Raw genomic sequence first — 6,000 nt, 5'->3', positions numbered from 1 at the left:
AAATAAAAATGGCTGTATTGATTGGCACATACAGCCTTGACACGTGATAAAGAATCAATGGAAAGCAAAGTCCTAATCTGTAGTGTCTCCTGTTCCCAGCTCTGCTGTGGCACTTGCAATTTTATATTAACAGCACTGCTATTTTTCTGTTCTAACCCTGCCACCACCCCCCTTTCCCTGCCAGTGGCTGGATATAAAAGAGAATTGCGGGTGGGGGGGAGGGGGTTGCTAAAAGGCACAGTGGTCTAAAATAATTACAAGTGGCTTTCTGAGCTTAGAAGAAGCTGAAATATCTGAAAGCAATAATTTGTGCCTCACACTGCCTGTTGTTCGTCGGGAAATGAATGCATTGACTCTGTGATGAAGCACAAAAGGATATTAAGACCCAGGGATAAATATATAATAAGAGGTGACCTATAACTACTGCAGTTTGAGCAGAAAGCAGATTATATTAGACAGATGGAAAGGGCAACACAGAAATGCTCCCTAGTTTACTTGGGAAGCGTAAGAAAAAGACATTGCTACTCAGCATAAGAAGATTTTGCTAAAGGTGCAGATATTGTAAAGCAGCCTTCCTTACAACCTGCTGCCCTACAGATGCTTCCATCAGCTCTGGTGTGCTGGTTGGGGACAGTGTCGTGTAGTAGTGTTTGGAGCACTGGACTAGGACCTGGGAGACCAGAGTTCAACTCCCCACTCAGCCATGAAGCTCACTGGGCAGCCTTCGGTCAGTCACTGTCTCAGCCTAACCTACCTCAAAAGGTTGCTGTGAGAATAAAATGGAGAGCGGCAGAACCATGTCTGCCATGCCATCTTCAGCTCCTCAGAGGACAGGTGGGATATAAATATATCATAATCTATTATGTCTTCTGGAAATTTGTTTGCCCATCTGTTCTCTGAGGATCTGCACCCATCTTTTTGGTTCCTTCGAATCCTCAACCAACACTGGGTATGAGACTACTAGTAAATGAATAAATAAAGGTCATTGTAAAGTATACAATAGGGGTAGTGCGGGCAAAACACTGACAATTCCATGCCTTGGTCTGCTGGGCAAGGAAAAAGTGGAGATGATCAACTGCAGGGGGCTTTGTACTAGTGCAATGTTGTGATTCACGGAGGTGAGCTAGGGCAGTGAAATCTGTAGGACAATGCAATGGTGCAGCGTTGCAATGGCGCAAGCCTGATTAAGTATGGTTGAAGGTGAGGGGGATGGGGGATTTGGATGGGGATGGGGATGGTTACCCTGGGGAAGAGAGAGGATGAAGGGAAACCCAATAGCCATTTTCAGATCTCTGAGCAGCTGCCAAGCGAGAATATAGAAAAGATCCCAGAGGGCAGGACTAGAACCCACCGAAGGAAATGGTTGGGAAGCAGATTTCGGCTAAACTTTAGGAGAAGATTCCTAATGGGAAGAGCTGCTCAACAGTGGAACTGTTTGCGACAGAAGATGGTGGTCAGAAATGCTGTCACTGAGTGATTCCTACATTGAGGAGGAACTATGGGCTAGATCAGTGTTCTTCAACCTTGGGTCCCCAGATACTGTCAGACTACAACTCCCTTCAACCCTGACAGTTGGATAAGCTGTCTGGGAATTATGGGGACCGTAGTCCAGCAGCATCTGGGGATCCAAGGTTGAAGACCACATAAGATTGGATACCTTCCAAGTCCCTTTCCTACTGAACACTTCTGTGGTTCCGAGGGGTTGGCACATCTTCCCTGCAAGTAACATCTGGAGCACTTGGGACTTGTTTAGTTTGGAAGCAGTGACTAAAGGGATACAATTATGATCAGTGTGGCTAAAGAGGTATTTTCCTCAGGAGTCATCAACAAAAGTTGATTGGTCAGTTCTGGACAGACATTTCTGTACATAATTCATGTGGGGCTCACTGTTCCAATTGTCACTAGATCAGACAGGTTTTAAAGGATTTAATTTTTAAGGATTCCTAGGGGGAAATGCCTGTGAGCAGCTTCTAGCCATGATCATAGAATCATAGAATTGTAGATTTGGATGGGAACCTGAGGCTCATCTAGTCCATCCCCCTGCAGTGCAGAAGTCTCAACTAAAACATCCATGGCAGATGGCCACCCAACCTCTGCTTAAAAACTTCCAATGAAGGAGAGTTCACCACCTTCCAAGAGAATCTGTTCTACTGTTGAGCAGCTCTTAATGTCAGAAAGTTCTTCCTGATGTTGAGTCTGACTCTCCTTTCTTGTAACTTGAAGCCATTGGTTTGAATCCTACTCTCCAGAGCAGGACAAAACAAGCTTGCTCCATCTTCCATGTGACAGCCCTTTAGATACAGTGGTACCTCGGGTTACATATGCTTCAGGTTACATACACTTCAGGTTACAGACTCTGCCAACCCAGAAATATTTCCTCGGGTTAAGAACTTTGCTTCAGGATGAGAACAGAAATCACGTGGTGGCGGCGCAGCAGCAGTGGGAGGCCCCATTAGCTAAAGTGGTGCTTCAGGTTAAGAACAGTTTCAGGTTAAGAACAGACCTCCGGAACGAATTAAGTACGTAACCAGAGGTACCACTGTATTTGAAGGTGGCTATCATATCTCCTCTCAGTCTCCTCTTTACCAGGCTAATACCCAACTTCCTCATGATAATGAAACATCCACATTTAAAGCCAACCAACCTCCAAGGCCCAGGTGCTGAGGGAAGGCAATGAGGCTGTGGTGGCTGTCACTTCCATGACCTTTTGTGAGCTTCCAGCTGTTGGGAACATAAAGCTAGGCTAGATGCATCATCATTTTTAGGGCTCTCTGCCGTTCCATCATGTTCCAGGATAAATGGATGCAATAGTGTTTAGTGCAACAGTCTAAGGACATTGTGTGTTGAAAGCAACCCAGGGTCGTCTGTATGCGTCTGAACAGCTCCTCAGCACCATTCGGTCGTCCCTCTCAACCCTGACCCATTAGTGTCTGTTTGAGATTTCCCCCTGCATCCATCTAACTCGTCTCTCTACACCCCTTCTTCCATTCACGCAAACAGCGCTGTGACCCACCCCCCCATTTCCGCTGAAATCTACCCATTTCTACATGTGTATCAATACACTTTGGTATTGCCAAATACTTCTCTCCATTAGGATGAATGGCGGTTTTCTGTGTATCCCTTTGGGAGCTCTCCGAGGTCCTATCAAAGCTCCGTCTATCGATCTGTCCCGCAGCTCTCTAATCTGTTCTGAATCTCTTTCTCACCTCTAGTTCGACATCATTTTGTCTCTCGATCTTTGCTTGTGACTTTAGAGCGCTCCCACCCCCGCACTCCTCGTGTGCCTGACACCAGACTCAGCTGCATCGGAGGTCCGTGCCGACGGGGTGCGCCTGCGTGTGCAAAGCAGCTGCTCCCTTCAACGTAAGGGAATCGTGTGCCACTGGCTGCCTAGGGCTTGTAGCAGTGCCAGGCGGGTCACGGTCTGTTTCTTACCCGTCAACACTATACCACACACACACACACACACACACACGAGTCTCCGCCCCAACCTGAGCCACCGCCTCCTCCCTCTTCTTTTCCTTCCCTTTCGCCGACTCCGTCGGAGCTGTCCGTCCTCTTGGTGCTGAATTATCTTCCCACCTCTGCGTCTCCCGGGTGTTCCGTTTTGATTCTGAGTAGAGGCAGGGCAACTCCGGCTGAGGTGCGCTCAGCAAGTTCCTCGCCAGCCAGCGGCCGCTATCCCCTGGGAAGCCGGCGGGAGTGGGAGGAGGGGAAGGATCTCCAGAGCTTTTGCTGCTCGGAACAGCATCACAAAGCTTTGGCTCACCTTTCAAGATTCCCTTTCCCTTATCTCCTCCTCCTATTGTTATTTTAAACTCTACAAGAGAATGAAAGGGAGGAGCGCCCTGTTCGCATGAACCCCACTTCAAGAAACCCTGTCTCCCTTAAACGGAGCGACATAAGAGCTTTGCCCAACTCAAGCTGCTCTCCTGAGAAGTTGGAGGACATTCTCTCCAAGGAGGCAAAGGTTAAATCCATAGGGTGGGAGCTCCTACCCAGTCAATGTCCCTTTTTCCAAGAGGCTGACCCTCCTTAGCCTCAGGAGGTTCTGTCTGAGAACAGAAATAGTCTTTCTTGGTGGGGGGAGATTCGGAGAGAGAGTGCCTCTTCTCCACTGGGGGGATCCATGCTGGTTTGGCAAGACCCTACTAGCCTTGCTTTCTCTCTGGGTATCTCCAGAGATCCCATGGAGATGGGAAGTCTGGCAGGAAGCAGGGAGAAGTGAGAAGAGGAGGAAGAGAGGAGCAAAAACGTGGAAACTTTTGGATATACAGGTCAAGACGTGAAGTCAGCACTGTGGTTCGTGGTTCTCGCTGTCTTATCTTATGGCTTGAAGGTAAGGGCAAAATCATCAGTATTTCACTTTCTCTTCAAGGATAGCAGAAACTGTCTTCTAAGGGTGTAAAAGGTTCAGTGGTAGCGATGGCTCAATAAATAGTAATGTATTACATATTCACCTATTTGTAGGGGGCACAAAAAGATGGGGGGTATCAAAAGACAAAGAAATATGTATTGTATAAGCATGACTTGAGAGAGCAACTGAATACTTTTCACTTAGAAAACACATTTTTTCCAGAATGAAGATTGGAAGAGTTGCAAGTATGAAAGATTTTCAGATGTTAAAACTGTGAAGATGCTCTCTTGTGTGTGGTGTGGTGTGTGTGTGTGTGTGTGTGTGTGTGTGTGTGTGTGTAATGCTTGTAATGTTTATTAAATATTTGTATATATATTTTAAAAAAATCTTAGAATCTGTCATAGTGAATTTGTTTTACTCCCATTAATCAGATAACAAAGTAATCAGAGCAACTCCAGAGGTCTGTAGGCAGAACAACTCCAGACTGCAAGAAATGAATAAACAAATGAGAAGTGATTGTGGAGCAAGAAGCATTTGCAGAGGCCTTTTGCATTGCCCCAAGATGAAAGGCAAAGTTTAGAAAGGTGGGTGGAGAGGAGGAAACAGCATCTGCCTAGACAGAGCTTTTTATGAGCTCCAGCTCCCAATGCAATAATGTAGACAGACATCTGGATATAGTACTGTTTCCACTACAGTTCTTCCTCTTCTCTTCTGCACATCAGCAGGCAAACTCACCCCATAATCACTGCAGTTTTACTATAGATGTATGCTTTTTGGCATTAATCTCTTTATGCCAAAGCAACCATTCACACAGCATTGTTGAATGTGCAAAGAGTGTTTCTTGTTGATATTTCTTGCTCTCACAACACCGGGAAGTCAATCACCTCTATTCCCATTTTGCAGGTGTGAGACTGAGACTATGGCAATCCTACCCTCTACTGTTTCTCAGCTTTAAATCTATCTCCTCTTTTCAAGAAACCAGTGGCAAATGTTAGATGGGAGTTGGTTCTGGATCCTTCTTCATCCATTGCATGCATAGATCCATCATTTAAATGAAGAAGTTACTTTGAACCATCTTTTTAAAAATCCCTTTTGAATGTTGCTTTGCACAATTGTTATTTTTTCTACACTAGTGACCTCATCCATCTTCAGGCACCTATTTGCATCAATATTGTAACTTGTGATCCGTGGCGGATCTTGGGGGTCTCAAATTTCAGCGGCTCCTTTAGTGGCATCAAAATTTGGTGCACCTCCACCTCTGCTGTGATTTAGGTGGTCATGGATACAGCCCATGGAAAATTTAAGGGTGCACTGGGTAGCGGAAGGGCTCCAGACCCACACTTGGGGGGGAACTGCCATCACCTCTGTATTCCGCCTCACATCCCATGATCCACACAAATGTGTGGTCAAGATTGCATGGGTGTCGTGTTTAGGAAGCAGAGAGAAGAAAGTTTTGTGTTAAATTAGCTCTTTCCTAGTCCAATATAAGATGTTGACCAACAAATTCATAACAGAGCGAAGGGCTGCAGTTCAGGAATCGCACTGGCTAACTCAAAGTTTGTGATCACCAGCGAGGGCAAGGAAAAGTTAGTGATACAAAGGAGCTGGGAGACACTGCAGTTCTCATTTCAGAAGAGCTGCAC

General features: G+C 46.0%; 1 protein-coding gene across 4 annotated transcripts in view; it reads left to right on the top strand.

Moving 5' to 3' along the window:
- The first annotated feature begins 3,422 nt into the window (after positions 1 to 3,422).
- Positions 3,423 to 6,000, top strand: part of DRD2 (dopamine receptor D2) — a 77,032-nt gene continuing 74,454 nt past the window's right edge. For 2 of the 4 annotated variants that reach the window (XM_083588858.1, XM_083588855.1), the window contains exon 1: positions 3,423 to 4,339. The gene's annotated coding sequence lies outside the window, so the exon portion shown is untranslated. Of the gene's footprint in view, positions 4,340 to 4,851; positions 4,942 to 6,000 lie in introns of those variants that run through there. The other 2 variants (XM_083588856.1, XM_083588857.1) reach the window with 2 other exon arrangements.

The sequence above is a fragment of the Podarcis filfolensis genome, assembly GCF_964270895.1.
Source record: "Podarcis filfolensis genome assembly, chromosome: 15".
Classification (NCBI taxonomy): domain Eukaryota; kingdom Metazoa; phylum Chordata; class Lepidosauria; order Squamata; family Lacertidae; genus Podarcis; species Podarcis filfolensis.
The sequence above is the reverse complement of the archived record's forward strand: the minus strand, read 5'-3'. Positions and strand labels throughout refer to the sequence as shown.